This window comes from Mixophyes fleayi, chromosome 12, assembly GCF_038048845.1.
Source record: "Mixophyes fleayi isolate aMixFle1 chromosome 12, aMixFle1.hap1, whole genome shotgun sequence".
Classification (NCBI taxonomy): domain Eukaryota; kingdom Metazoa; phylum Chordata; class Amphibia; order Anura; family Limnodynastidae; genus Mixophyes; species Mixophyes fleayi.
Genome location: NC_134413.1, coordinates 18756770 through 18783462, shown reverse-complemented (window position 1 = coordinate 18783462; position 26693 = coordinate 18756770). Strand labels below are relative to the sequence as shown.

At 41.8% G+C, this 26693-nt stretch overlaps 1 protein-coding gene across 8 annotated transcripts in view; it reads right to left on the bottom strand.

Annotated features, from left to right (window-relative positions):
* Positions 1–6599, bottom strand: part of CEP170B (centrosomal protein 170B) — a 61289-nt gene extending 54690 nt beyond the window's left edge. For 4 of the 8 annotated variants that reach the window (XM_075193522.1, XM_075193519.1, XM_075193526.1 and 1 more), the window contains exon 1: positions 1142–1341. The gene's annotated coding sequence lies outside the window, so the exon portion shown is untranslated. Of the gene's footprint in view, positions 1–1141; positions 1343–6314; positions 6390–6495 lie in introns of those variants that run through there. The other 4 variants (XM_075193523.1, XM_075193525.1, XM_075193520.1 and 1 more) reach the window with 3 other exon arrangements.
* Positions 6600–26693: the final 20094 nt, after the last annotated feature.

The window sequence follows — 26693 nt, the reverse complement described above, 5'->3', positions numbered from 1 at the left end:
GGAAACTGCTGCTAAGACCCAGGGAATAAACAGACCTTAATCTTCCTAACAACCATAATACACAAAGCATGTGCAGGAATTCCTAAGGCAGACACCAGCCACTAGCAGATACTGAGCCTTCTGCAGTATTTGATAATATAGTACAGACATACATGGCGATTAGCTATCAGTCGCTGGCAATAACCCTTCTCCTGCCAGACCGGCTTGAATTAAACGGGTGCATCATTTTGTACTATAGATCTGCAGCTGCAAGGTCAGTCAGAGGCATTGTCTTGTTAATTCAGAAAGATACCCTGTAGAACTGCAGCCTCGATCATTTGTACCACTTTGCATCTCAAACGTTTGCACAGCAGTATACAAAGCAATCTGGGCTAGAGGCCTTGTACTTCAGCTCCAATTTGTGGTCACAATGCTTAAGGAAATAAAGTGACAGCAGAGCGTGTGATGGAAACACAAACACAGGCATTGCCACCAGAGAGAAACCAGCGTTTTTTCCCCTTGGTGTGGGTGGAAGAAGCAAGACCCAGCTCGGAGATCAGCAGCAGCTGCCAAACAGACAAATCAAAGCTGCTCATCATCCCACTGGTGTCAATTCAAAAAAGCACCAGAGCCTGCAGTGACCAAACCCAATCTTCTCATCTATTATTCACTGCGACAGATACAATGTAGCAGAAGACAGGACCTTGGTAGTAGATATGTACAACTATTGTGTCATCTGGATGCAAAACATCCTCCGGTGGTATTGCAGATGCAATATTTTTATCCCTTTAAATGCAAACCACTCCCCCTTCAGGATCTATCCTTGTCAGAAAGTAATCATTAATCCATTTCTGCTGCTGAAGAACAGTGGAAGGGGGAGGGGAAGCTGATTACCAACACAGCAGCTCTTCCAGCAGTGAAAGTGTTAATATTCACACATTTCCCCCCCCACCCTGGCTGACAGAACGCATTTGTCAACCCAACATTAATGTGATCGTGGCTAGAGAGAAGCACATCTCTGTAATAAGCTGCATCCATCCAAAGCAGAGGTGTGATTATTAAACATTCCAGCCAGGTACAAGCTTGAGGCCGCAAGCCAAAATATGGATGATCAGCTGTTTCCTGTTCCCAAGGTAATATCATGCACTGCATTCCCACCTACCTGCCTTGGGCTCCGTGTCTGTCACAGTCTCAGGCTGGATTCATGCAGCAGTCCCTGGATCCAAGAGAAAATGCTTCACCTTTTTTTTTTGTCCTCTGATGCAGATCTGAAGGTGTATAAAGGCAGGTAATGAATATACACCAGCTACACACCCTCTTGCCTCCTGCTAAGACACCCTCCTCCGCCTGCACTTGCACGACAGGTTCATGACATCACCAGCCAAACCTCCCTCCCCCTCTGGCTTGGAAATCCAGGATAGGTGACATTCTTGCTCTGCAATGGAGAAGGCACACGCCATCTGCTGGTCACTCTAAGCAAAGCAGTCACTCTCTACCTGACTCATGCAAGACCCAGGCTCTCTCTTTGCAGAATTTTAATTATTAACATTTGAAGGATCATACTCATGGAAATTTGTACGTTTACTTGTTTTCATTAAATCTGAAAGGGTAGAAACAAATGACATTAATTTGTACAGGGCCCAATGGATACCAGCTACTCTTTATGGTGTACGCTACCACCTCTCCGGTATTAAATTTGTTGAAAGAAAAGCATACCATGCACATATACATGCTATAATCAATCTGTGGCTCCACAGTACTATGTAACTACTAATCCCAGCATGCCTTGCCAGACAGAAAGCTACAGAGCTTCATCAGAACTAGTTAATCACTCCATACAGCTGCTGTGGTCTGTCTACACTACTCCTTCCCTGCACTCTCACCTGACTCCCCTCTGCCTGATCTCCCAACACTGTCTCCACTACTCCTTCCCTGCACACTCACCTGACTCCCTTCTGCCTGTTTTCCCAGCACTGTCTGCACTACTTCCTACCTTCACTCTAACCTGACTCCCCTCTACCTGGTCTCCCAGCACTGTCTCCACTACTCCCTCCCTGCATTCTCACCTGACTCTCCTCTGACTTGTCTCCACTTCTTCCCTGCCCTCTCAGCTGACACCCCTCTGCCTGGTCTCCCAGCATTGTCTCCACTACTCCCTCCTTGCAAGGTCAGCTGACTCCCCTCTGCCTGGTCTCCCAGCACTGTCTTCAAAACTCCTTCCCTGCACTCTCACCAGACTCCCCTCTGCCTGGTCTCCCAGCACTGTCTCCACTACTCCTTCCCTGCACTCTCCGCTGACACCCCTCTGACTGGTCTCCCAGCACTGTCTCCACTACTCCCTCTGTAAACTCTCACCAGACTCCCCTCTGCCTGATCTCCCAGCACTGTCTCCACTACTCCCTCCCTGCATTCTCACCTGACTCCCCTATGCCTGGTCTCCCAGCTCTGTCTTCACTACTCCATCCCTGCATTCTCACCAGACTCCCCTCTGCCTGGTCTCCCAGAACTGTCTCCACTACTCCTCTCTACACTCTCACCAGACTCCCCTCTGCCTGGTCTCCCAGAACTGTCTCCACTACTCCTCTCTACACTCTCACCAGACTCCCCTCTGCCTGGTCTCCCAGCACTGTCTTCACTACTCCTTCCCTGAACTCTCAGCTAACACCCCTAGCCTGGTCTCCCAGCACTGTCTCCACTACTCCCTCCGTTCTTTATCTAGACTTAGCTGGTCTCCAACTACAGCTATACTAGTAGTCCTGTCATACACACACAGCCTCTGCTGAGTACGACAGAAGGCTCCTCACCTCAGCGTCCCCTTCTGGGAATGACCACTATCTCCACTTGTGCTGCTGAGCTATCAATCAGCTGCATTATGATGTAATCAACAGCTTACTATGACTTCTGGCCTCATGTCATGCTGAGGACAAACCAGTGTTTGTAATTCAGCATAACATAAAGTGCAGACTTCTCAACTCTACGTTTGCAAAAACAATTAGTCAGGAGGAACTCTGCTAAACCGCTCCCTTCCTAAAAGTCTGCCCCTGGCCTGTGGTACAACAAGTCCCAACATGCCCTGCCAGAACAGCCGCTACAGAGCCACAGATTGTCTAAAGAGTGATAAATACATGATATGATTTCATTTTACCACATCGTACACAAAAGATGGGCAATTCATTCCTGAAACAGAAATTAACCGGTTTCAGTTGAGCAATATACATTTCTGTCTGACAGGCCATGCTGGAACTTGTAGTTCCCCAGTAGGTGGCCAGCCAGACTGCCTATGCCTAACAGTAAATAGAAATATTTATATTCTACAATATTCACTTTATATTAGCCAATACGGTAGCAAATATATATATATATATATATATATATATATATATATATAAACATTTACAATGTCAGTGACTATACCCAGACACTTAGTACTGAATACACACAAAGCGCATCTGCCTCAGGATTCTGCAAGGCTGGTGTAGTTTTTGCCTCTTAGTCATCACTGTGGCTCTTACTGCAGCCTTTATCAATATGTCAGAAAGTGTTAATTTGTTGACTAAGCTGGAATAAAATTCCTATGCACTAAAAAACCATGGGAGGGCTGGGTCCTTTTAAATTATCTGCAATTGCTGACAATGTACCAGCACCCAAAGCAAGTATGTAGATTCTATTTGTTATGCCTCTTTAAAGGGACAGTCACCCATAAAACGTATATGTGAGGTCGTTAAAGTGTGGCTCAGCTTCCCACCTGACGTAATACACCCCTTCTCCACACTTTCTGTGTACACAAGGCACTCATTACTTCAAAGTCTAATGCACTATGACTTCACGAAAATTTCACTCTTACAGCTAATCTGAGAATACCATTAAAGGGACATATTCTATCAGCAACGTGTGTGTGTATGTATATATTAATATTATCGTTTATCTATAGTGTCAACGAATGATATAGTTTATCATTCAAAGGTGTCCCTGCCCCATTGGAGCTAAATTCCCCAACACGCACACTCTAGGGTGAATTTTGTCAGAAGCCAAAACCACAAACTCCACACAGATACGGCCTTGGTCTGCATTGAACCTATGACCCGACCACTGTGTGTTAGCAATGCTAACCAACATGCCACCACGCTGCCCAATCATCACCATTTATTTATATAGCGCCACTAATACACACAGAGACAGACAGAGAGACTAGGGTCAATTTTGATAGCAGCAAATTAACCTACCAGTATGTTTTTGGAGTGTGGGAGTAAACCAGAGCACCCGGAGGAAACCCACACAAACACAAGGAGAACACACAAACTCCACACAGATAAGACCATTGTTGGGAATTGAACTCATGACCCCAGCGCTGTGAGGCAGAAGTGCTAACAACTTAGCCACCGTGCTGCCAATATATTATTTCAGTTTTGGAGGTGGGTACATGAATAATTACCATTAACCTGCATGTCGCAAACTCATAAAAAACTTCCATACACGGTCTTCAATAAACCGCACTTTCAGGTCTTGTAAACAGCAAACATGTATTCAAGTATTGTAATAACAAATCAACGTTTCGGTTGCTAAATAAATCTTTAAAGGTTCATTTAGCAACAGAAACATAAGATTTGTTACAAAACAAACTACTTGGATATTTTTATTTGCACAAGACCTGACAGTTTGATGATTGAATAGATATATAAATATTGTTCAATTCACTCATCTGCAGTGTACATATTATTTTTTGCTAGGCATACTTTATAAACACTCTGTCAGCCAATGCCATTTTTCTTAAAACTTTTCTCCATTTATCATTAATGTAACATTCTTATAATAAACAGAATGTGTACAACTTCCACCTAAGGCTGGGTATACACTACAGGGTTTTCAGCTGATTATCGGACCAATCAGACTATAAATATCCATTTGGCCCAAAAGCACATTACTGTGTACACTGCAACGATGAACGATCATCATTCCAAAGCTCATCGTATTGTTTAATTTGATTCTTAAACCAGACTAAAAATGTTGTTCAACGATGGAACGATGTCGTTCCAATTCTGCAGTGTGTATGCACTGACGACCAGCAGTGTCCATAGATCTCTATGGAGTGTGCAGAGTCACCATCTTTTCTTGGTTATGACCGATGAAGAGCACAGATCTGATGGTAAGTTTCCTGTAGTGTGAACAGAGCCTAATGAATGTATTCACACTACACACTGTAAGTTCATTTATCTCCCACGCTTGATATCACTTCCATTGTTTGTCAATCACCTATTTATCTAGTTTTTACCAATAAAATGTCTATGCTGGGACAGCAGCTATAAAGTGCAGTTCAACAGTATAGATTGTTTAGAACTTCCAATAATTACTGGTTCCCACAAGATACACCCAGCATAACTCACATGGGTGTATCTTTCATTGAAATGTTTAGTAAAGGAAAGAAGACACATAAAAGAAATTGCTTTCAAAATCAAAGTACAATAAACAAACTAAGACAACTGTACTTTCCCCCAATTTCTCCAGTTATTATACCAAGACACGATAGATGGTAAAAGAAACACCACTATACTAAGGGGTATATTAACTAAACTGCGGTTTGAAAAAGTGCAGATGTTGCCTATAGCAACCAATCAGATTCTAGCTGTCATTTTTTAGAATGTACTAAATAAAAGATAACTAGAATCTGATTGGTTGCTATAGGCAACATCTCCACTTTTTCAAACCCATAGTTTAGTAAATATATCCCTAAATGTTTTATATATGTCCCTTTGTGACCATTACAGAATTAACGATAACTCTACACAACTATTACCACACTGTTTTACAGACACCCATGCACACCTATTGCCCCAAGATTTTGTCACCTTGTTTTAGGAAAACCCACACACAACTATAGCCCCAGAGTTAGTTGCACGGATTTACAAATGCCCCTGTATGACTATTATCTCAGATTTTGAAGGATGATTTACAGCTGGCCTACAAAGCAATACCTCACGCAGTACAGTGCCATGGTTTACAAATGCCCTACAGTGACACACTGTTTTTCAGCACCCCCCAACACTGCTAATGTCCCACAGTGTGGCACACTGATTGCAAAAGCCCCTACACAATCACTGCCCCAGTTTTACATAGGCCCCTGCACTGATAATGCCCCATACATTGATTGACACACTATGCACATACATAGATATTGCTAGAGATTGAATCTCTGTTTTACAGATCTCTCAAGTGAGTGACACGTTGATTTACAAACACAGCTATTGCCCAGAGTGATGCTACTGCACACCTATTGCCCACAACTTGGCACACTGATTTACAAAAGGCTCTTATAAAAAAAAAATCCATATAGATCTAACCTCATAACTGTCTTCCCAGACTTTGCCAGCAAAGCAGAGTGGAAACAGTGACAAACAGACAGAAACACATCAAGGCTGTTTCCACTTCCTGTTTTCCCAGCAATGCTCTGATGATGATCAGCATTCTGCAAACACTGCGCAGAGTTCCAATCACACACAGCTAATCACACAGCGTTCTCACCTTCTCTTCCCTGCTGTGCTGGGCTTGGGTGACTTGAGTCCATCACCATCTCTCAGGGAGCTTCAGATTCCTTCTCCCATTGGCTAACGTGTTAATCAGTCCGTGTGGAAAATACTGGCTGGACCCTGATAGTTTCACTTTCCTCTCAGTCCCTCACTGGCTTCTATGACAGCTCCTGCAGCTGTAGTCTGCTGCCTTGTGCTCTACTCACAGGAGGCTTAAGCAATCTCACTATAGGTATTATAGCACCAATTATTTTGACACTACAACAATAGAGGGACAGCTTATCTTAAGGATAGTATATTTTGGATAACAAAAAAGGATACATTGCATTGAGCAACTACCCCTCTCCCCCCCCCCCCCCCTTCTCATTCTTGTTTGTTGGTCACCCTTCTTATTTTCTGTACCACATATATTTGCAAAAATGTCTCAATAAAAATGTATTGATGGAAAAAGAGGACACACTGCAAATTACAATTTTTATACATGCAGCCACATTTCACTTCATAATGCCAAAGATATGTAGCCCTTTAATTTTTATTATTATTACTATATATTTATAAGGTGGCAGAAAATTCTGCTGCGGCATCAAGTGGGGATATAGAACATATCAGATAAAGTGTAAAGGTCCCAACAAGCAGAATGCAGAACATTTAATATTAGTGGTCACTTATCCTGTGAATGGTACTCAAAAAGAAGTACTACTGCAGGGGCAAACGCAGGATTTGTAGGGGGGGGTTTCCACACCATGCCACCAGTGGGTGTGACCAGCATGCATGTGGGCGTGGCTATAATATTAGACAGTGCTTGGCTGCTCTCCAACTCTTCCTATCCCTATAATATACATGAGCAATGCTGCGTGCACTACTGTTAGGTGCAAGCTGCTCTCCCTTTTCAAGCAGAGCTGTGTGAAGCGGGGGCAGGGTCCAGCCACCTCAATTATACAGTGCCCCAGGCTTGGAGGGGGTTTCCAGGCACTAGGAAACCCTCCCTCGGTTTGCCTATGTACTGAGGAGTGGGTGTACAGGACACACTGTAGCTCCACACACACGCTGGAGGGAAACCGTGCCACAGATATGTCTTTCCCGTGGCTCCCCTCCTGCCTCACCCTGTGTGAGAAGGAGGCGAGTGACTCCCAATTGGTAGCTGTTGCTGTGTGAAAAGCGTGGACGAGGATGGGAAAATCTGTGAGAGAACGAAATCGGTGGCGGTATCCATTACCAAGCGGGTAGAACCAATGCCATTTTTTACAGCAGAAGGGTCCCTGGGCAATCCTCAAGTATGGAGCCCCCCATAGTGCTAGAGCTCTTTGTAAAAAAACGACACGCAGAATATACAGTAAAGTGGAAGTAAATTCGTCCATTACCAACAGATGCTGAAAATGACATAAAGAGAAGTTGTACTGTGCAGTTGTCTATATGTAGCAATACAATTCAGAATTGCATGCAAGACAGGAACTAGGCAGTAGTCACGTGAAAATTAGAATAAAATTAGAATAGTGGATCCACTGGCCTACTGTCTGCTGCTGCTGTCTATGGGAAATCCCAGTGTCAGTGTCAAATGTCTCACAGACTATAATGTATCTGCTGCATTGGTCTAGACTTGTTAACATGATACATTTTTTTTATTGGAGCCAACATTTTCAGGCCTCATGATATTTTACTTTTATTTATTTTTCAATTTCTTGTAATGCATCCTATGCATTCTTCAATATAACGCACAGTATAACAAGAAATGTTTGTGTAAATATTTCCATCTAAGCTTGTTTTCAATAAAACTAATGGTATATTAATAATAAACCATAGTTTGTGTTATTCTACTCCAGTCTGAATAAAATAAGTGTGGAATTAGGAGGCACAAGTTTTTACAAATTAAATGCACTAACATTATATTCAGGCGCGGGCTGGCATAGTACAGCCCGGTGGGGCACACAGGCGGCCGCATCACATGACACGCGATGCGGCCGTGTCATTGGATGGCTAGTGTACATAGCAGACGCAAAACAGATTTTCAGAATTATATTTTTGTGCTCCTCTGATATACAATACAGACTCCAACCATGTTACAATGCAGGGGGTGAAAATTAGTTTATTATTTTCCACATAAGTTAAATACTGTTTTCTCATTGAGCACACAAATACTTGATAGCATTATTTTTATGCTGAAGTTTAAAGTTGATCTAGGACATGCCCTACCCCAACTATAAATCTGTCCCTACATTTTAAATTTATCTCCCCCTCCAATGCAACATGGTTTTACCCAGGTGCAAAATTACTCCTTTTTTATGCTTTGCTCTCCTTAATGACTCAGGTCATGTGTATATAGCCATTGTTGGGTTCAGACAATAGGGGCTATTGTGAGGTAAGAGACCAGGTCACAGGAGATGATCCAACAGCATAATGCAAGTTAGGGGGGTTTGCTTAAAAAAAAATAAAAAAAATTGGGAAATGTTGTGTTTTCCCCTAAAAGGGCTGGAAACTTAGTCCACTGACCCTAATCCCTAGGGTGTTTATCAGACAGCAAGCTTTCAATTTATACAAATGTATCCGAGTCTAAAAGACTAAAGAGTCATTTCTGATTTTAATGCTTTTTAATTTTCATGGTTTTGCACTGCGATGATTTTACTGTGAATAACATTCTTGCTTCTTCATTTATCCAAAGGTGTTATGTTTTGCTTGTTTGTTTTGCAGATCACTTTTGATAACAAGTTGGAATAGACTTTTTTTTATTATATAGACATTAGGAAAAAGAAAACGCCACATTTTTCCATAATTTTCCCATGATTACTTTTTTAGGAGCAACCTAGTACCGATTGAATTGTACCCCAGGGACTGGCTCTTGTGTGTATATTTACACTACATGTATTATATATATATTTACCTAGTTATGTTTTATTGCATTGACTATGTCACATGATTATAGTGTGATTGTTAACTTGTTCCTAAAAATGTTATAGGCATGTGGGTGATCTAATGGTTAATAAACTCCAATTATATTCAGATATTTGACTGGGTGTGAAAACACTTTTTCTAACTTCACGGTATTGGGGTAGGCCCTAGTTTGAAAGGTGTGCAAGTAAGCTCTGACTTGGTGTGGGAGTCATCGTCATTTAACTCCAGGTACAAGCTCCACCAGTTGGCACTGTTATACAGCCCGTAGGTGCCATGGTAGGGCAGCTCGGTGGCTAAGTGGTTAGCACTTCTCCCTCACAGCACTGGGGTCATGAGTTCAATTCCTGACCATGGCTTTATCTGTGTGTAGTTTGTATATTCTCCCCGTGTTTGCGTGGGTTTCCTCCGGGTGCTCCGGTTTCCTCCCACACTCCAAAAACATACTAGTAGGTTACTTTGCTGCTATCAAAATTGACCCTAGTCTCTCTCTCTCTGTCTGTGTGTGTGTGTGTATTAGGGAATTTAGACTGTAAGCTCCAATGAGGCAGAGACTGATGTGAGTGAGTTCTCTAGTACAGCGCTGCGGAGTAAGTGGCGCTATATAAATAAATGGTGATGATGATATTGAGACAGCTGCTATGTATGCAGTACCTAACATTTCATAGCTATCACAGCAATTTACAGATGCTATATTCCCTTTTTGCTATATATTACAAATATACATATTATTCATTACGGTGTTAACTAACTCTATTACATATAAGACCTACTTAAAAAACATTACAATTACATAGTAGACTGTCAACATGTAATAAATCAAAATAACATTTTATCGATCGAGGACCATTTTCCTCTTTGACTCTGGCATGCTCTCTGATGTTACCCCAAAGCACTTTATCTACATTTATAGGTCAATGTTCCATTTCTGAAATCATGCACTTGTACCTGCTGTATCGCTCTTGTGTTTCCTATTGGAATGTAAGCTCTTGTGAACAAAGACATCACTCCAATTGTCTCACATTATCTTCTGTATTGTAATTCTTTATTGTAATCAATTTACACTTGGTTTAGTTCTCTGTCGTACCGTGCTACTGAATATGTTGCTGCTTTATAAATAAAATAATAATACTGGGAGGAGAGAGTCATTTCAGATGGTTTTCCAGTGGACGTTCTCTGCAGAAACGAAAACACACCAATTGGCAGCATAATTCTTATCTGTTTGGTATGGAAGCAGTTCACCCATGTAATGCATATATTTTTATATTTTTATACAAATGAGTGGATCTCAATTCGATTCAGACCATATTAATGGTTCATTAATAGGCTTGGAAGTCCATATGAATCGGATAAGTACTCGAGAAATAACGGCTCTGTTCTACCGCTGGTCTAGTAGAACAGATCCTAGAATCAGTTCATGATGCACTGGATGTATAGACCTGTCAGCCTATACCTGCTATATATAGGGTTGTGGAGCCAAATACTAGCTCCAGAAGAGAGTTTTCTATTTACACTATAAATGCTGTTTGCTCTGCTACACCTCTTTATAAAAACCATGTCCTACATTATGAGGCAACCGGAACCCTAGGTGGACACATAACCTTGTACTTCCTTCACAACACTAGGAACCATCTACTAATTACCCTTGTATCTAGTCACTGCCAAATGTTTCAAAACAAATTCCTAACAAAAATTATGTGCCGTGACGGTCAGAAGACGCATGGATATTAAATAACATACTCATCTCTTCTATCTCTATCTTTTCTATTCCGATTATGCTGGAGCCCAGAAAGCTTGATCTACATTCTATGATTCCCCAATCTACAGTCACACACATTAATACAATGGAAAATGTTCCTCTCTCGTGGAACTGTCTTGCTATCCAACGGTGGAGTTGATGGACCTTTTATATTGATTTGGCAACTAGTGAGATTCCCAGGGATGGCCTCTTCCTCATTCAATATAGGGGGACTCAGTGGTAATCATGGGAGAAATGATTGAGGGTTCTCACTTACCTGTTCATCTATAGTTTAACTTCCAAGGCTTCAATTCTCTAAATGGTGGTGGCATGCTAGTTGTTAATATGAAGAAAAGATTAAGGTTCAAGTGATCATATCACTGACCTTCCTCCTTCCACCTCTGTGGCATACTTATTATTATTATTATTATTATTATTATTTATTAATAATAATTATTATTTTTAAGGACCTTATTATAAGGAGGATGCCCAGCTATAGTTTGGGAGAATATGGCACAAGACTACCTCACCATCTTCTGGGAAAGCAGCCAGATAATTGCCATTGACTGTCCAGAATGGGAATTACAGCAAATGACACAATAGGAAATGACTGGAGATGAGAAAGTCTTTAAAAATTCAACCTACTTCCAAATTGTTGAATTTGCTAGCAGAACTTGGAAATCCGCTGATCAATTTAGCACTCTGGTTAAAGCAGAATTACCTATTGGAAAGATGTAATCGGCCACTTTTCTCTGTCTGGTGTGACTAATGTGAATGGAAACAATGGAGGATGTCTGCCAACAGTGTTGTTCATCTTTTGATTGTTTTCACCTTTTATTTTTATACTTTACCAAGTCTAATTTGACTATATTCAGGGTCAGAACATGGCATCATCAGGCCCCATAGAAAAATTTGGGGGAGGGCCCAGCTCTGCCAGTCCAAACTCCTGAGGCCCCTGCTCTGCTCTTCTGAGCATACGCAGGGGGGCAACAGAGAGAAGCCCCATTTAAGAGAGACAATTTTCTGATGTAATTGGTCTTAACTGTTTACTGAATTTAAACCACACCTATAGCAATATTTATTAAAGTGAATAAAAATGTTTTAAAGTCTCTGTAAATTATAAACAACACACATTGTATTGTGCTGGTGAAACCCTTGCTGGTCATGCAAACAAAAATCAGATGAATCATACAATACTTTAAATTACCATTATCTATATAAGCTTTCTCTAATTGCTTGTCATTTTGATTAGACTCGGAAAAATGATATGATTACAGATATCAGTTTAATGTAATGAAATATGTTGATGATTGTTAATATCACTGTATGTTAAACTTGTTCAAAACATATGATATTAAAACTAGTGGTTACAGTCCATATTATTTTATTTTATAAACCATTAATTAACATACCGATGTGGGCAGTTTTATGCCACCAATGAAAACACTCTCTAGGCTATATATGGAGTCCTGTAACAATCCAACAACACTTTCCTGGACAACCTGTGAAATGCGTAGAAGTGCCTGTCTTATAACATATCACAGAGTTTCACAAATAACTTATTACAGGTCCAGAGAAGCATTTTATCTCAAATACAGAACTTTTGTACTGGGTATCCTGGGATTCCTATTCTACATCACTGTGGTGTGCAGCACGGTGGCTAAGTGGTTAGCACTTCTGCCTCACAGCACTGATGAGGGTCATGAGTTCAATTCCTGACCATGGCCTTATCTATGTGGAGTTTGCATGTTCTACCCGTGTTTGCGTAGGTTTCCTCCCACACTCCAAAAACATACTGATAGGTTAATTGGCTGCTAACAAATTGACCCTAGTGCCTGTATGTGTGTGTCAGAATGGATAAATGGATAACACAGCATCTGCAGTGTCTTCAGCGATCGCACAAAACGTATTTAAATATTTACAAAGTCCCATAGCCCTAACGCTGGCTATTACAGTTAGATCCCTAACTGGACACTGGCCACATGTTGGCACCAGTCTTTCACATACAGCTCAAACCCAGCTATTTAAGCTTCCTGTCAAATCATTGCTCTAGCTGATTCTTTAATTGATTAGGCCAGGTGCTCCACCGGTAATTCAGTGCAGTGTGTGTGAAGGTGTACAGAGTTAACCCTGTCTGCATCCTCAGCCTGCAGATTCCCAGGGAAACCACCAGTCCTTCCTCTATTAGTATGCTGAAAACTGCCCCCATTGTCACAATCGTCTATTAAGAAAATACTGCACTATGAGTTTATTTTATAAATACTTTGTCACGCTTCACTGGAAATCACAGCTATGGATATGATGAAAGCATAAGATGTTTATTAAATAGGTTTAAATCAGAGAATACAGGAAATGGTATGACCTGAACATTGCAGATACTAAGCAGGGATTTCAGAGTAACGCTAAAAACTGGTAGCAAAGGAATACAGCAGTTGCAGGTGGAATGGCTGAGTGAAGAGAAATCCGGTGAGAGATATCCGAAGCAGCATGTAAAAGTCCCAGAGCAAAAGAGAAGCAGGTGAATACAACAATAAGGAACAGCTACATAACAACAATGACCAGCACAGGTAATAGAGAGAGGCAGGTATAAATAGGGAACCGCGAGGTGCAGGTGATAATTATTGCAACAGGTAAACCCCTAGAGTAAGAAGGAGAAAGACACAATAGCACCACCTCTGGTGATGATAAGTACTGGCAAATGATACATTCAATGTAACAAGTCCAATAGTCCTGGAGGCAGGAGCTGCCAATACAAAGCAGCATGCAAATGCAGAAAGGTGAAGGTAGATCCGGACATACTTAACAACGGTGGATGTCACTTCTTTACCCACTGTTCAAGGCACTTTGGACTCCTATTTATGGTGAATGCATCCTATATGATTATATTTATTCAGTCAAGTTTATACAGAAAGCGTAATATTTCTTTTTTTGTTCCCTTAATTAATGGAATCACTCGTGGACAGAAGTATTGGAGTAATAAAGTATAATAAAGGCTTCATTATACCTTGAAAAAGTTGAGTGCAATATAATTATTCAATTATATACAATTGTTTTTTTTAAATAAACAGCGTACACTATTTTTTCTTTTTTTATTCTCCATGGGTCCAAACTGAAAATAATGTCCTACACCTATAAAGAAATGATTGTGGTTATTTTCTAAGCACATTTGTTACCCAAAATAGGTAAGTGTTCAAAAAGAAAAGCACAATATTATAGGAATGTCATTTTCTCTGGTGTCCAACTGTGCAGAGTATCACATTTTCTGGTTTCAGAGTAGATCCATTGTAAGTAGTTCCACTCAATCGTCATCTGAAAACTATTGCCCAAAAGATTTCTGTATTGCATATTTTGTATTTATAAATAGAACAGATGTGCTACAAACTATCAGATTATACCAGATCAATGCAGACTCAGCTGTGGGTCACTATAATGGGACTTGATTATAGGACTTTTCCAGGAGGACACTCTCAGCCAATAAAGGCTCTGATCAATGATATCTTTTGGGATTTCTGGAAAAGCCAGAACAATAGCAGATATGGATGTTCTCTAGAAGAGGTTGCTGACACTTTATATATCTGCTCATTAGCAAGTCTATTGGACACATGCAGACTGGTCAACCAGCTGTCATAGAAAAGCCCTCCCCTTCTTCACTTCAAGTACTCCAGTCCAAGCATAGACACAGTGATATAAAATATTACAGTGATATCACAGGAGGTGATTTAGGGATGATACTGAATTATCAGAAATTTATTTAAAAAAAGGTTCCCTAACAATGGCACACAAAATTATTTTATCTACTGTAAGACAACAGTGAGTAAAGTTGAATGTATGATCCACTAAGTTCTGCATGACGAAATGCGTTGAGTCATGGCCTGGTGTCTCACTTCACTGTGCATCTTCCTTCAGCGACACGGATAAAGGATCAGCTTGTGTGTATCCTGTGTGTTGTCTTTTAATCTGGTATGCATGATTCCAAGAAGGTGATAAGGTGGTAATTAGTTAATAAAAAGTAGAGACTGCACCATGGAGCATATATATATATATATATATATATATATATATATATATATATATATATATATATATATATATATATTAGATAGATATGTGTAGATGTAGATAGATAGATATAGAACAGAAGCTTCCTGCCTGACATTTCTATTTCTGTTGATAACATGACCGTAAATCCCACCCCGCAAGCTCGCTGCCTAGGTGTAATCCTTGACTCACAACTATCATTTATTCCCCACATCAACTCTATATCTAAATCATCATCTCCCGCATCGACTATTGCAATTCCCTCCTTACTGGTCTTCCCAAAGTCAGACTTGAACCCCTATAATCTATTTTGCACACAGCGGCTAGATTGATTTTCATTGCAAACTATTTTTCCTCTGCTGAGCCACTCTGTCAGTCTCTACATTGGCTGCCTGTATTTCAGCGAATCCAATATAAAATTCTTCTACTAACATACAAGGGCGTCAACAAAATTGCACCGACATACATCTCCTCACTGGTCTCAAAATATCTCCCAACTCGACACCACTGTTCTGCACAAGATCTGTGTCTCTCTTCCACTCTCATCACATCCTCCCATCCCCGGTTACAGGACTTTTTTCGGGCTGCACCCACTTTGTGGAATTCCCTCCCTCACACAGTAAGATTTTCCTCTAGTTTTCAAACCTTTAAGCGTTCTCTGAAAACCCATCACTTCAGGCAAGCTTATGATATTCCTCTACCACCCTCTTAATCTCCCTAGGTTACCCTATTACCACCCTCTACACAGCTAACACAAGACAACAACCCTCTGACCAACCTTGCCACACACCGCCCACTCAATACTTTTACCATTTGCATTCTAGCTGGTCCAGTGTGCGATATAATGTAACACATGCCCTTGTGTTTCAAACTCCCATTGTCCCATAAATTGTAAACTTGCGAGCAGGGCTCTCTTACCTCTCTGTCTGCACACATTACCCAGTATTGTTCTATTAATGTTTGTTCCCAATTGTAAAGTGCTACGGAATTTCCTGCCGCTATAGATAGATATACATGATGATAGATAGATATACATGTAGATAGATAGATATGTATATAGATAGGTGTGTGTATATCTATAATATAAAAGCCTAGTGGCGTGTGTTAGTCTGTGTGTGAAAAAAAAAAAGCTGCAGCGCCACCTGCTGGGCGGAGTTATACACTGACCTACTAAATTCTTAGCATTGTCTAATATATAAAAGTAAAAGCCTAGCGGCGTGTGTTTGTGTGTGGAAAAAACTATTTTCTCAGAAAGGGCTCATCCAATTGACCTAAAATTTGGTATACTGACATGATTTGACAAACAAATTAGAATAGTGAAGTCAGTTAACTTCCCTCATCCCCCCCTCCCCCTGTGGGAGGGGTAGTAAAGGCTAAATTTACGAGTTGAGGGCTCAAACTCATTTTTGTGAGGTAATTTTACCTCATGAACACACATTAAAAAGGGTGCTTGTGTCGGGAAGTAACGCTCTTCCCCTGAGGAGGCCTGGGCTAGGCCCAAATGCATGACAAGAACCTTTTTAAGACCTTAAGTAGCTTGATTTGACTAGAATGCATGAGTATCATGCACGGGTTAACTTGTGTGTATATATATATATATATATATATATATATATATATATATATATATATATATATATATATTATATAACCTCTACAAGAAGCAAAACAACATTGACCGCATTTGTTACCTGTAATATTGAGCCATCTGGTTACCTCATGTCCCTTGCCATGCCATTGTCACTCACACTTCCAGCATTGCTTTACTACAGTAATCATGAATGTTGGTTTATTTTCATAGTCACCCTATGCAAATATTGTTACTCTGAACATTCTCACTTGACATTCTACTGCTGTAGCTTTTTCCTTCCTAACATTGTGTCTTTTCTCAAATGCTGCAACATTCCAAAAGGCGGAGCTCTGTATGTAGGGATCAGCTTGTTGGTAAATTGCCGGCTCTACAGAAATGGAAGTTGCTCAATCAATTCCTAGGTTCACAGCAGGTGAAATGTAATTTGGTGACATTTTAAAAAAGGGTCAGTAAGACAATTTAAAGCATTCTCACACTCTAACGTATGCCATGCAGTCAAAAGAAAATAGTTTTGATCCCACTGAGACGCTCATGTCAAAGTTTCACCTATCTCTTTTCAGTAAGCAGTCAGAAATGTAATTTCTTGTGCTTTATATTTAGAATCTAAATGGCCTCCACCTGCCATGATGTTATAATGACATTTGATGAGATGATTGGTGTCAGGTGTGTAGGTGAATTGAAAGTCATGTCAAAAATGTGTGTGTGAGTATGCAGTGCTTAGTCTTCACTATCATCCGTCACTTACACGTGACCTGGAGTGAGTGCAAACCTTACATCTGAAAAGGAGCCTACTCCCCCCCTGTGCATGATCTTGAATATCCTTAGGAACAACTTTACTGTACTTCGGAAACGTTCAACTGCCCATTTGCACCCCTGTTCCTCCCTTCAAGTTGTAGGTTGTCGTAAGTATCATTTGTGTTTGAAGATAAAGTGCAAGACTTAGGGGTATATTTACTAAACTGGGGGTTTGAAAAAGTGGAGATGTTGCCTATAGCAACCAATCAGATTCTAGCTGCCATTTATTTTGCGCATTCTACAAAATGACAGCTAAAATCTGATTGGTTGCTATAGGCAACATCTCCACTTTTTCAAACCCGCAGTTTAGTAAATATACCCCTTAGTATTCTCTGGCGCATAGTTTGGTTCGGAGCATGCGCAGAGCAATTATACGCAAAATACAACACGTATCGCCACTTGCGTTTCTTGATGAATCAGGGCCCTGTCTCCATTGTTCCCCTTATCCGTTTAAATTGTAAGCGCTCACAAGGAGGGTGACACATTGTTCAGAGAACAATGAACTGTGAACTGTTGGCACTTTATAAATAATGAATAATAATAGGAATAGAAATATTAACTTCTATATATTACCCACCTTCTTCACTCTCCATTATTTATGTAGATATTTTATAATGACACTTTTTGTGTTTTATTTACTGTGTAATGTTATACTGTATGTATGTACTTCTACGCACTCTGTACATAAATATAAAGAAAAAACAAACAAACTGTATTTATAAAACGTAAAAAAAGAATTATAATACAAAGTATTCCATACTGCCTAACATGTGGACAATACATGCAAGAACACATAGTAAACACATAGGGCCTGATTTATTAAGGACGTACAGTATATGCTAATACATGCAGTATTTTGTGTTAAATTGCACAAAAATGAACTATGCGCCAGTAAATGCAAGTGTATGCAATTCATCTTGGAGTGAAAAGGACACTTCCTAAAGCCTAGGATTTCATGGGCGGAACGGAGAGGGGAAGGGGCGTATGTACGTAGTCAATGTACAATAAGGACGTGCTAAGCTTTGGGCATCTCTCATCTTTACAGTTGTATAATAGGACAGGTGTAAGAGCCGAGTGATCGTGATGTCAGATGCGTATACATGCTACAGTATATATTTGTAATTGGAAGCAACTGCATGTAATATGTACAGTTGACATTTATAACATCCTAATAAATGTATGATTTTTAATTAATGACTATTATTAACAGGTGACAATAACTGAATTCTTTTGAATCCGCTTCTAGTTGAATACTGACGTGTGTATTCCTGATTCACGTGCATTTAAATGTTTTTGGTTTTTTTAAAAAAAAGCACAATATGTTCATTTCGTGTGTCTTAATAAATCAGGCTTATAGTGATCATTGTGAATGTTATATTCTGGCAGCAATTATTATTATTATTATCTTTAATTTATAAGGCGCCACAAAGGGTCCGCAGCGCCGTACATTACATATACAGAAAACAGAGACCCAAGACACAACATGATAAAAAAATATATACAAACACAGATGGCAGGGTAAAGAAAATCAGATTATTTCTAGGACAGATAGTGAAAGGGATGGTAGAAATCAGTGAGAAGAAGGCCAAAGCTTAAGAAAACAGGGCTAGGGAAGCAGGCCAAGAGGTACAGAGGGTGATGGAATAGTAGAAGGAGCACACAAGGAAAAAGGGCCCTGCTCCTGAGAGCTTACATCCTAAAGAGAAGGGGGAGACACAAATAGGGTGGTACTAACTGGGGGTGAGAGCCAGGACAAGGGATTTAGGAGGAGGACTGATAGACTTGAATAAAGAAATGAGTCTTAAGGGCATGCTTGAAGCCTTTGAGAGTAGATGCTAACCTGATGGAACGTGGAAGATCGTTCCACAGCTGGAGAGCAGCCCGGGCAAAGTCCTGGAGACGAGAGTGAGAAGAGGTGATCAGTGAAGTAGTGAGGCGGCGGTCACAGGCAGAGGGGAGGGGGCAGGTAGAAGTGTAGGTAGAGATGAGATTGGAGATGTAGAGAGGGGAGAATTGCTTAAGAGCTTTAAAGGTGAGGGTGAGGAGTTTAAATTTAATTCTGTTGGGTATGGGGAGCCAATGTAGTGACTGTTGGAGGGAGACCGCAGAGACAGAGTGGCGGGAGAGAAAAATGAGGTGGGCAGCAGCATTGAGGATAGGTGAGAGGGTCAAGGTGAGAATCAGGTAGGCCAGAGAGAAGGAGGTTTCAGTAGTCAAGGCGAGAGATTGCAAGCAAGTGAACAAGGGTTTTTGTAGCTTCCGTGGGGCCAGCGGAACAGACTGAGCCTGGTAAGCATGGCAGGAGGTCACTGCACTAATTGGGGCACCCCGCCAACGCAAAAAAATTAGATTTTTCAGAGTTGGCAACGTGCCCCCTTGAAGCCCAACAGGAATAAGCACAGTGAAGTGTGTGTGTGGGGGAGGGGGGGCACATGCACAGTGAATGGGAGATTACATGTATATATACATATACATTATATTACCAGTGCTCCTCACAGTGACCATGGAAAAAGACACATGGTGATCATGTTTTCATAGGATATTTTCATCACAGTTCTTTGTTTCTTACAATTAGGTGAAGAGTAATATTTAATCACCTCTAAATAAATATTTACTATTATATAAAGCTTAAGATGTAATTATTATTTTTTATACCTAAGGTTGAGGTTTCCCTGCTCTATGAAAACTATTGGGCAAATGTATCTTTCTTATGTTCATAGTTCTTTTAAAAACTAAAAGTTGATATAAATAAAGATTTACCACAATTGAGATTGAAATTCACTTGAAACCTGGGTGAATGGACAGCCAGCCCCAGGATGTTGACACTGATGTCTGAAATTGCCTGGTATATCTTAAAGGAGAAATATTTTTAAACATATGCATTTGTTATGTAAGATTTGAGGAACATGCAATATTTCCATTATGTTTTCAGCTTTGCGTGGGTGTAACTCATCTATTTTCCTTATGGAAACTGAGTATTTTTTATTGCATATACGCCACTCCCAGAATCGCTTATGTAATTTGCAAATAAATAGGATATTATGCCCTAAACTTGTTATGTGTTTCTTAATTACTGTTTTGCAAGATTAAATGAAAACACTGGGCTGCTATGGGACTGGCTACATGTATCACATTCTGTCCTGACAGTTGGGGAGAATTGCAGTATGCTGCAGTTAAGGTTTGATTTTAGCTGTCAGGTGTGGGGTTCGGCCGCAGTACCAGCTACAGACAACAGGTGGCAGTGCACCATCAACACTAACAACTGCACATTCTTTTTCACTTAATGCAATCGGCACTTTGTTAATGGTCAACTCAATTAAGACTAAGAGACCTCACCTGTCTGCAGCCTTTACAAGGTCCTCACTCCTACCAATCTTTCCATGGAATATCTTAAGTCTGCTGGTGCTTCAAAGGTCTTGTTGTCTTCACCTGTTTATCAACTTTGGTTTTGTCTCTCACAGTTCAATCTACTCTAACCCATCAACTTCAACTTTGTCCCCAGCCAGTTGGAGAAGAGGGGTATGAAGCATGGAGAGACACTGCTCTCCAGTATTTAGAAGAGTAGATTGCCTGGAATTCGCCAAGTGCCAAAGGATAGTTGGGAGTCTGTTAGGCCCCCTTAAGGAGATCATACATTCCTACCAGGAGGAGTTCATTTCAGGCTAGGGCTCCAAATTACATTGGGAGCATTGGAAGATGGATATGGGACATAAGACAATTTAGATGATGGGATGGTTCTGCTCAGTTAAGAACTACATGTTAAGAGCTAGGGGAGAAGCTAACTGAGTACCTATATCGGTTAGACAAACTGTTCCATCAAATCGTGGAGAAAGAAAGGATGACCCTTGACAAGGTATACAAAAGCAGGATGAACCAACTCCTTAAGGGAGCAATTACACAAAAGGAAATGGTGAACAGATGGTTTGCCAGAACCCAAAGTGTTGAAGTCAAAAGAAATCTCTACCTCCAACTGTTCGCAACAGTTGGGAAAGGAGGGCCAGTGAGTCTTGCACTGGTTCTCTAAAGAATACAGACATCTATACTGTGTTCAATCTTTGGAACACTACCTCTGGAGTGCTGGAAAATTGGGGGAGAAAACTATCCACAAACTTTGACCATCTACCCAGTGTACTTGGCTGCTTACCAGAAGAAGAAGAAAGAGTAGGAGGAGTTAAAAGAACATTGGTCAGAAAGGTTTGAGCCCTTTTCGAAGCAAGCTCCAATGGGGCAGGGACTGATGTGAATGACAGATATTCTCTGTACAGATGATGATCTTTAAGTCAGAGAGACATTTTTAATGTGGCCTGACAAACTGAAGAATCTGCCAGCATATTCCCAGTGTTCATTAAACTAGTGATCTACCAATGTTGCTCATGTAAGCTCATAGAACTTCTTAATATGGATCACTGTTTTCCTGCTGCTCATTACAGTGTATTCCTGATCTCTGTAATATAAATGTAGCTTTGTTGAATTCCATCAACTAGTAGTCTCATGCACATCAGTCAGTTAAACACACATCAGTCAGTCTCATGCACATCAGTCTGTTACATACACATTGCTGTCTTCTCTCCCCCTGATCCACTTCCATATACCCCCTGCATCCTTCGCCCACTCATTTGCTAGTCTATCCTCTCCCATCTATCCTTCCTCCCCCTTCTCCCTTTCCCCTTAGTTTTCACCATGACTCCTTGTGCCCACCCAATACCCATTCTCACCCTGTGCTCTCATGTCCGTCCCCAGATCCAGTTCACCCACACACACTAGCAACTCCGCCAATGTCATCCATATCCATATCTCCCCACTTCCCTCTCTCCCTTTCTCCTGTGCTCTCTGGAATTCCAGATCCATTCACAACAAGCTGCCCTCTATCGATGACCTCTTCATCTCCAACTTTCTAAGCTTTCTCGCCATTAAAGAGACCTGGCTTTCTTCCATGGAAACGGCTTCCTCTGCTGCTCACTGCTATGGGGGCCTCTCTTTCACCCATTCCATCAGACCTGATGATTGTCCAGGCGGCAGGGTGGGCATCCTCCTATCCCCCAATTGTAACTTTCGTGTCATCTCCCCCGAGCCCTCCGTTTCATTCACCTCCTTTTGAAGTTCACTCTCTCCATCTCTTCTACACCATTCATCTTCATGCCTCAGTCATCTACAACCCACCTAGCTCCACTTCCCAATTTATTGATAAGTTTGCTGCCTGGCTTCCCCACTACCTCTTCTCACACCTCCCCTCTATCATCCTAGGTAACTTTAACATCTCCATTGACAACCCCACAGGCCCAGCGTCCATCAAACTTCTCCCCTTATTTTCCTCCTTTGGCTTCTCACAATGGAGCTCTTTCCTCCACTCACTGTCTAGGTCACTCCTTTGACCTTGTCTTCTCCCACTGATGTGCTCTTTCTCACTTCTTCAACTCTTCCTTCTCACTCTCTGACCACCATCTCCTCTCCTTCACTCTTTTCTCATCTCATCTCCTGCACCCCGCCCCAGGCACACATTTGCCCTTTCTAGATGCAATCTTTATGCTCTTGATCCTGCTATTTTTGCCTATTGCTTGAAACTTTCCTTTCCCCTATATCCAGTCTGGCCCAACCAGTTGTCCTCCCTCTATAACCACACTCTAACCACCGCTATTGACTCTGCTGCTCCTGCCCTTTTTGTCTACCTTCCACTCTCTTACTTGTTAAACAATCCTTCATCATCTTTTCACAGTCCTCCAATCCCCACCGCCTTTTGCCACTCTCAACAAACTCCTTCACCCCCCCCACCTTACCTCCCATCCTCCCCTACTGCTACAGACTTTTGCCTCTTTTAGGACTCTATCCTTATTTTGAATCAGGCCTGTAGTACCGCTGTGCTACCAGAGGTGCTGCTGTTATACTTGGAAATTTTCTCCTCACCTGCAAGAGTTTTTCTCACTCTTTTGTTTACTTAACTGTGTCTGGCCTTTATAAGACTGCCTGCGCCAGCAAACTGTGCCAGTTCAACTGTTTCTGCTGCTAGTATCTCCTGTGATCTGATTCTAATTGTCCCCTGGTATCTCACTCCTGTTTGTTCCATAGTTTCTCACCTTTTCTTGTGACCCAGACCCTGGCTTCATTTGACTTTGCACTTGTCTACTCCCTGGTACTGTTGTGATCTACCAACGTGTGACCTAGGCTTGCCTGACCTTCCTCCTGTCTGATTCTTCCGTGGACCATACAGTGTCCCCAGTATTCCGAACGAACCTAGTAATCCTGATATCCTGTACCTGCAGCCATCCTATTGTGTCAGGTATCCACCTTCTCCATCTTCCCAGCTAAACCTGATTATCCTGGTATCCTGTACCTACAGTTATCCTTTTGTGCCTGGTAATTTTGTTTTCTTGTTCCTGCTGTTCCTTTGGATTTCTGCTAGCTGCTTTACCATTGACTGCATTTAATATTATACCTGTGTGATCTGTGTTTAAAATAAAGACTCTGTTATCATCTCACAACTACTCTCTGTGGTATTCATACTGGGAACCCTAACAGTCTCCTTTTTCACTTCCAAAATTGAGGCTCAAGAAATCTCCTGCTCCCATCACTCTTCTGCCACCCCTACCACTCCACCCTCTTCTTCCTCCAGCTACCACCTCTTGTGCTCCTTTCACTCCACTACGGGTTATGAAGTCCATTCTCTTATATTATCCTCTCCACACTCAACTTGGTCCGCTTGTTACTCGTCCCCATCCCTTTTAACCACCTTCGCTCCCTCTCCCGCACTGCCTGCTCACACCTTGCTCACCTCTTCAATCTGTCCCTCTCCCCCTCAGCCTTTAAACATGCTTTTGTCTTAAAAACCCAATCTTGACCACACCTCACCATATAACTGCCACCCCATTTCTCTTCTCCCATTTGCCTCCAAAATATTTGGATTGCATATCTACAACCGTCTTCGCAGCTACCTCTCTGACAGCTCCATCCTTGATCCTCTCCAATCTGACGTCTGCTTCCTCAACTCCACAGAAACTGCCTTGACTAAAGCCACCACTGATCTTCTCTCTGCCAATTCCAGGGGCCACTTTTCCCAGCGTATCCTCCTGGACTTCCCTACAGCCTTTGACACCTTCTCCTATTCTAGACCGTTCACACCATTGGCCTTTCTGACAACGTCCTTTCTTGATTCATCTCCTACCTCGCCAACTGCTTCTTCTCTGTTTCTTCCTCTGGTCCCACCTCCCCCATCCATCCTTCGCGTAGGAGTCCCACAGGGTTCTATCCTTGGCACTTTTCCCTGTACACCTCCTCCCTGGGTGAACTCATCAGTTCCTTCGACCTCCAGTACCACCTCTATGCTGATGACAATCAACTCTACCTCTCATCTTCTGATCTTTCCCCTTCCTTCCTCTCTTGGCTGTCCAGTTGTCTCTCCGCATTTTCCTCCTGGATGTCTTTACGGTTTCTCAAACTTAACATGGTCAATACTGAACTCAATGTCCACCTTTCATCAAGAGTCTCCTCTCCTCCCGACCTGTCTATCACTGTTGACAACACCACTAACTCCACTGCCTGGTTGTCATTTTTGACTCCTCCCTCTCCTTCACCCCTCACATTCAATTTCTTTCCCTATCCTGTCGCTTCCAGCTATGCAACATTGCCCATATCTGACCATCCTATCCCAGGATGCCACCAAAACTCTTATCCACTCAGTGATCATTTCTCGTCTCAACTACTGAAACCTTCTCCTTACTGGGCTCCCCACTCCTATCTCACTCATCTTCGATCTATACTTAATGCTGCAGCTAGACTTATCTTCCTCTTTCACCGCTCCACATCTGCCTCCCCCTCTCTGCCAATCCTTACACTGGCTCCCCTTCCCCTACAGAATACTCTTCAAACTCCTCACCCTCACATACAAGGCTCTCTCCAACTTCACTGCTCCCTGCATCTCCAACCTCATCTCCAACATACTCCCTCATCTCCATACATACTCACTCCCGCACTCTCCGGAAGGCCAAGGACAGTCCCCTTTCCTCTTCACTGGTAACCACATCTCATTCCCTTATCTAAGATGTCTCCTGTGTTGCCTTCACCACTAGATCGATCTCCCTCATACTATCCCTTAGCCTGTATAGTTTGAAATGGTCATTGAAAACCCACTTGTTTAGAAAAACCTACCAGTCCTCTACTTACCCATTTCACCATGTAGCATACCTCACCCTCTTTCATCCTTCTTCTCTCCTACTCTTGTTTCTTGCCCTCAGATCCCCTTACATTGGCTCACTGCCATATGTCAACCGTTTTTCAATACCTTTTCCCTTTAGATTGTAAGCTCTAGTGAGCAGGGCCCTCTTCCCTCCCATTCTCATCAAATATAACTTATACATACCAGCTACACTGCGCACCTCCTCCTTGTGCTCTCGTGCCATTGACTCCCCTTTTCCATTGTTTTGCACCTCTTTCAGTGGCTCTAAACCTGTTAGTTGCGCCCACGCTAATGGGCACAGGATTTATTCTGCATTTAATTTACCCCTTGCACCCCAGTAGCTGTGTTGATCACTGTAGTGTTATTTGGACTATTAAACCATGTACTATCTTGTTGTTTGCCCTCTGTATGGCGCTGCAGACCTCATGTGGCGCCCTGTAAATAGAGGTTAATAATGCCGTTCACTGTCCATGGTTTCTTAGCAATAGTGTAGTTTGCAAGAGTGCGCTGTATACGAACAACAATGGGCTCTGCAGCTGTTGTTGACAGGGCCGGATTATCCAATAGGCTAACGAGGCTGCGGCCTAGGGCGTGAGGCATTTGGGTCGATGCAAATATTTTTGGGGTGCAAATTTGTGACAGGGAGAAGTATAAACCGAAATTCATTTTAATATATAAGCGAGTAGTTGTTCTCCAAACATTAATCTTGACTTATACCCATGGTAAAGGCTGAAGACGACGAGTCATCCTCGGGTGTGCGCTTGAGGATAAGCGAGCATGAGACAAGGATGGCGACAGATGCAGGCGTGACCACCCCCATTCACCTTCACATCTTCAACCTCAGTAGAGCTCGTTCATACCTCCACTCTGTTATACAGTTCTGAGTGACAAAACGAGTGACAAAGATTGCCGTGATACACTTAAAATGCCAATTGGAGCAGAGTTTCTCAATACACGGGAACATAATCATTGATTGGGGGT